Source organism: Formica exsecta, unplaced genomic scaffold (genome assembly GCF_003651465.1).
Source record: "Formica exsecta isolate Colony F162 unplaced genomic scaffold, ASM365146v1 scaffold80, whole genome shotgun sequence".
Classification (NCBI taxonomy): Eukaryota; Metazoa; Arthropoda; class Insecta; order Hymenoptera; family Formicidae; genus Formica; species Formica exsecta.
The window spans coordinates 339,608-345,728 of record NW_021853570.1 but is presented as its reverse complement, the minus strand read 5'-3'; the positions used below and the strand labels follow the sequence as shown (position 1 = coordinate 345,728).

The 6,121-nt window shown below is 42.6% G+C and overlaps 1 protein-coding gene across 4 annotated transcripts in view; it reads left to right on the top strand.

Annotated features, from left to right (window-relative positions):
- LOC115244238 (retinoic acid receptor RXR) overlaps nt 1-6,121 on the top strand; it is a 99,059-nt gene that overhangs the window by 15,615 nt on the left and 77,323 nt on the right. The window contains exon 2 of one of the 4 annotated variants that reach the window (XM_029821736.1): nt 612-687. The exons of the other annotated variants lie outside the window; for them this stretch is intronic. The gene's annotated coding sequence lies outside the window, so the exon portion shown is untranslated. The remainder of the gene's footprint in view (nt 1-611; nt 688-6,121) is intronic. 4 annotated transcript variants of the gene reach the window in all.

Here is a 6,121-nt window from a genome sequence, read left to right as displayed (position 1 = left end):
TTTTTTTTTGACGTGACGAGTTTTCATTTGCCGATCGAGAATGTCAAGGTCGACCGCGCGATGCAATTTCCACAACTGAAATGCATCTCGCGTCTGAGGGGAAATGGCGGGTGAAACGGAGGAGGGGGAACAAGCTTTTCCGCCCGGGAGCGGTGACGGCAGAAAGGGAATCGCGCGCGTGCCCGAAATCGGGTCAAGTGCGGAGTTCCTCGGTAAGCGTGACGCAATCCAAGGAGCGGTGCAAGGACTGCCCCTTGGATTCTCCGGGATTGGAGTCATGCCATCCCCGGACAATAATCCGTTTTCAAATAAATTCTAAATAAAATGGATTGTGTCATTTTTGTCACATAAAATTGAAATTAAAATAAAAAGAAGGATTATGAAAATTAATAGATCGCAATATACATATATTGTTCTTTTAAGAAAGATGTGTTTACTTTTCTATTTTTATATCCTTTTATAAAATTATACATATTAACATTCTCATACAATAGTTATATGTGTAATAGTGATATGAGTATCTTGAATTATCCTTGTAACGTACGATTGTAACGCTTTTACTTATCACAAAGTTGAATATTAACATTTGTTTTCTTTTTCTTTTATTGCAGGTGAGTAGAACGATATCTGTATTGGTTATCATGCACCAGTCTTGCCTCGTTTCTTGGCGTTATACTCCTTCGTCACGTAAGTAGCTACTTTTAAAATGATTTACATGCTTTCTTGATTTCTTTAAGACTTCATAATCGTACTAGTCGCGCCAATTCTTTTGTTACACATAATTCACATTTTCGTTTTAATTCTCAAATGATGAAAGAGAGAGAGAAAGAGAATTTTACGTTGAGATTTATTTTTAAATTTAGATCGCGTTTGAAGATTTTTCTTATGTCATATAATTACACAACGTAACATTTGGAATAATTACTTCCGTTGTGAGAAACCTGGACAGGGAATGGTATAAATTTTTTCTTGTATACCGACAATCCCGCGACCAGGAACGGCCGCCCACTATCCTCCAGGAACTCGGCCAAGGTTTGCCTCATGGTCGGGAAACTACCAAGAGAATATAAGAATGAGAAAGAAGGCGCGATTATCTTTCTCGCTCTTTATTGGAAAACTCGCGCGAGAGATGCATTATCGAGCGGCGGTTAAGAAATTGGCGTCCTGGGAGTTCGTGAAGCATCTTCGGCGCAGAAATTCCGGTGGGTGCTATCGGAGCTTATCATCGTCATTGCTGTCCGTAGAGTTTTCCCAGGATAAATTGATTCTGCCCGCGAGCGATACATTATCGATATAAAAATATCGTTCCCTTTATAGACAATAATTTTGGGCTATAGCTCGTAAAAGGAAGTATTTACGATCTTAGTAAATGCACTCTGTTGAACTATCTCGTATCAGGAAAAGAAGCATTATAAAGAAATGGCTCTTATCTCCTTTGCATTTCGATTAAAGGTTACGTCATATTATAATGTAGTAACAAGACACACACAGCCTTGTGTTTTCGTAATCAGATGAAATCAATTTTTGATACTATTTTGATAACGCGTTACCCAAACTCATGCTAAAAATTATATAAATTCTCCTTTTCTTTATTTTTCAATGTTTAATATTATAAAAAAATATATAAAATATATAATATCGCATTGTTTAAAATTATAAAAGATATATCACAAATATATAAAGATATTAATAAAAATGCGTCAAAAGCAAATTTAATCATGGTAATTTTAAATAACTAGCACAACACAACGCGCGCTTCGCGCGCGCTATTTATTCTTTTTCAAAAGAAGCATTATAAAGAAATGGCTCTTATCTCCTTTGCATTTCGATTAAAGGTTACGTCATATTATAATGTAGTAACAAAACACACACAGCCTTGTGTTTTCGTAATCAGATGAAATCAATTTTTGATACTATTTTGATAACGCGTTACCCAAACTCATGCTAAAAATTATATAAATTCTCCTTTTCTTTATTTTTCAATGTTTAATATTATTAAAAGAGAGAGAGAGAGAGAAAGAGAGTGGTGGTCCATATGTGCGCGATATTCGTCGTATCTTACAAAGTCGCGAGAAAGCCGTCTCTCTCGGCAAAATAAACGCGTTCCGGATCGGTCGCGAGGGGAGCAGTCGATTCGGGTGAACGTACTATTTATACATCACCTATAAACACGACACCGCGCGTTTCTCGGCCGAGGAATTTCAGGATCCTCAACAGAATCCGTCGTCGCAATGCAGTGGTCACGTACGTCGTCCTTGACTGTTCTCTCTCTCTCTCTCTCTTTCTCCCGCGCTCTCGTCATCTCTCGTTTACTCTCATCTCTCTCTTTCTCTCTCTCTCTCTCTCTTTCTCTCCCCCCCTCTCTCTCTCGTTGCCGCTGTTTCTCTCCACACCTACACCCGATTGATCAGCCGTCCTGACGCTTCTCGTATTCTCGTGGACGAGTATTATTTATAGCGTGCCAGCTACATACACGCGTGATCGCGTTAACACGATCGGCGTATGTATATATATACGTGTACGTAGATTCTCGAGGCCGACCGGCCGTTCGTTGGTACACGAGGCGACTGTTTCTGACAATCATGCGTCTGATAAACGCGCGCGCACGTATCGTACACATCTTCCTGAGAGATTAATCGTACCGATCCCCCTTCCTCTTCCCTCTCTTGACCCCGAACTAACTCGTTCAGAGAGCGCGCGCCAATTTTGCCTCCTTTATTCTTCCCCTCGCTTTAATTATAATTCACGATTCGCGATAATATAACGAAATCATATATTAGTCATTTTTATAATTACAAACGCTTGTTCATTTCTCTCTCTCTCTCTCCCTCTCTCTCTCTCTCTCTCTCTCTCTCTTTCTCTTTCTCTCGGGGCTCTCTGCTTTCGGCGTTAAAGACTCCGCTCTGCTTCTCGAACTCGGTTGAATATCCCTTTTGGTTTGTTCCCTCCCTTCGTCGAATTCTTTTCTTGTTTTCTCTCTTTTTCTTACCCGAAGTCGCTCATTAGGATTCAGAAAACGATTAGCTCTGCCCCCTCCCTGCCTCCCCCTAAAAAATCGCGAGCTTTCACGGGCGAACAATGACGCGGCTGATTGGCGAACCGCTTTAGAATTAGAGGCTGAATTTTGCATTGTACCAGGGCGAGACCAGACGAAACAGCTGCTTCGTCCGTGCCTCTCTTCCTCATCTCCTTCGCCCCAGAGTCAGTTTTATCTCTCTCTCTCTCTTTTTTTTTCGAAGGCCTTCGTCCTCGCCATCGTCGTCTTCGTCGCCTCGAGTAACGTTTCGGTAGTTTCGCGATTTAGGCTGTTTTTGTGTGTCGGACCTAGCGTGTCTCTCGACGATCGTCGAACGAGACACGGTATACATAAATGCAAGAAGTTTAAATCCGCGGAATAAATAAGTGGAACGATTCGACGACCCCGAAGAGACAGCCGGCCGATCCTCCTCTCGCGATGTGCGCTATCAGTAATATCTGTCGCGGTTCATTACGAAATATTGCGGGATATCCGCCGATGACCTTCGCTGAGAATTATACATCGCTCTTTCCGCTTAATTATCTAGTACCTTTTTTCAATCTTTCTTTCGCCTGAAAACTTAATTTAGTGATTGCTTCCTTGAAATTTAAAAATGCAAGAGAGAGAAGGAAAAATTGCCGCGCGATAACATCAGTGTCATTCTTGACGGTGCGCGATCTTTTTTACAGCAAACTTCCAGAAACGCATCGGAGCGTGAAAACTCGTTTATGCATCTCGTAGTGAGATACTCAATATGTATCATAATGCACGAGAGCTATCTTGTGACGCCGGAAGAAACATTCCCGCATGGGAACGAAAGTCACGAACTCCGTCGATGATCCAGCGGAACGATCTGACATTTAATACCTGCGTGATTCATTGTTCGGTCGACGCTCGCGCGCGCACGCGCATCTCTTTTGAATTTTCGGAGATTCCCGAAGGAGAGTTGCATACCGGATGCATCCAGTGATTTTCGGAATTCCCGGATTTCGCTTTTGTTGCCGCGCGCGCGCGCGCACGCTCCCGAATAGGCCGTTCTCCTCGCTCTTCTAGGGGCCGCATAGAATCGACGACTGGCGAAAACCAGTTCCGACGAAGAATGTAAACGGAATATCGGCGAGTCCAGTTAACCTTTTCTCGTCCTACTGCTGCGCTTACAAAAAAAACCAGGCAAGCTCCTGGCATGCGTTTCGCGTGCGTGCAGTCCGCGACATCCGCGCATCAATCGCGACACGCGCGATGCTCCCGAAAATCAGCGCCGAATCCAAACAATATATATAAATTGCAAAGAATTGAGCTTTTGTCGAGAGATAAGATCGCGGAATTGTAATATATTATCTACTCCTAGGAATCAGATAAATTTTCTCTATTTTGTTTCTTTCAAAATTATCACAAAATGTCTACTTTTTGTGAAAAACATGGAAAATTTAGAATTCTTAAGATTTTTTTTGTATCTAGAAAAAACAGAAAATTTTCGAATTTTATTGGGGCTCAAGAAAATTTTTTAAAAAATTCTCCATTTTAATTTTGCTTTTATATTGTAAGCAGTCGACAAGCCAAGTGCATTATGTGTTTAAAATATATTATAAATGCATATTTATACGTGTCTGTTTATATATTCAATGTCTTTAAAAAGATCAAATATTATTTATTGTAATTTTTAGTGATAAAAAAATGAAAATGATATACTTACAAGTGAAAAATGTTCATCTTATAATGACTATACTTTTTTTCATTTGCAAATTTAACACTTGAAACTTAAATGGCTCTGTGTTTTTCCTTCGTATAAGTGAAAAGCATTAGAAAATTCATATAATAAAAAAAACATTAAAAAGTTGATCAAAAAATCTTTAAAATATTCTGAAATTTTGAACAAAAATATGTGAAAGATTAGGGCATTTTCGGAGAATTTTTTTTACAAGATATGAGTAGAAAGACATTCTATATCTTAATTGTAATCGACACAAAATTGATTCCTCGAAAAATTTGATTGTGCAGATCAACCTCGAATATTCAGGAACGTCGAAATTTTAAACTAGCAAACTAGTCAACCTTTAAGTAAAAAAGTAAAAAAGAACAATTTAAATGGCGATGATAAATCAAAGATCAGTTTGACCTTCGCTACTTGAGCGTTAACATTTCTCCTCGCGATAACGAGCATGCGTAACGCGCAGATAAGGCCCTCTTCCCTTGCAGGGGAAGGGGGCAATTCTCCGAGCGGCCTCGGCGCGAAGACGGCGACCCGGAATTTCGTAAAAACAAGGTCGATGCACGCGGAACAACAACTGTGTGTATGCCTTGCTGTATGTATACACGCGTTAAATATAATCTTGCACGCACGTGAATATCTGTATACGACATATATACAGCGCGCCTTTATAAAGTCATATACGTCGTCGACATCGAAGCGTGCCCGAGCAGGCCTTCGATGTTCCTTGCGAACACGTAATAAAGTTTAAAGCTGGAAAGACGGCTCTCTCGCGCAACATGCACCGGAGAGTGCAGAAAGGCTCACGGCGGCGGCGAGTAGGTGGCTAACCTTGACAAAACCCTCGCAGAGAGCGAGTCGTACACGTATATACGCGCGTACACGACCGTGATGCGATGGTGGTGGGGGTGGCGGCGGCGGCGGCGGCGGCGGCGGCGGTGGCGGCAGTAGATATCCTGCAAAGGCGTCTTGTTGGCCGCTCGGCTGATCAATACCCATCCAACCCTCTGCCTGCGCCCTATGCCCACGGGGCCGTGGACCGTATCTACCTACACCTCTAAACCACCCCTGAACTCGGCATTACCACCACTGCTACCGCTCGCCGCCACTGCCACCGCTACCGCCGTCGCTACCACCACCAGTCGGCCCTGATACTACTACCACCGGCACAACTGTCATCCCCTCCAGCTGTTCCACCAATGGTGATAGCAGCAGCAGCGGCACCCTTGCTCCTACCCTGCTGGCCCCTACCGACACGCCGATGACCCCTACGCAATTTACATCGCGGCCTCCATAAAGTTAATTGAAATTTCCGCCCGCTGCAACCCCCCCCGGCCGACGCCACTGCTCCAGCAGCGGTCCTCCTGTTGTTGGCTATTTCGTGGTTTACACGTTGT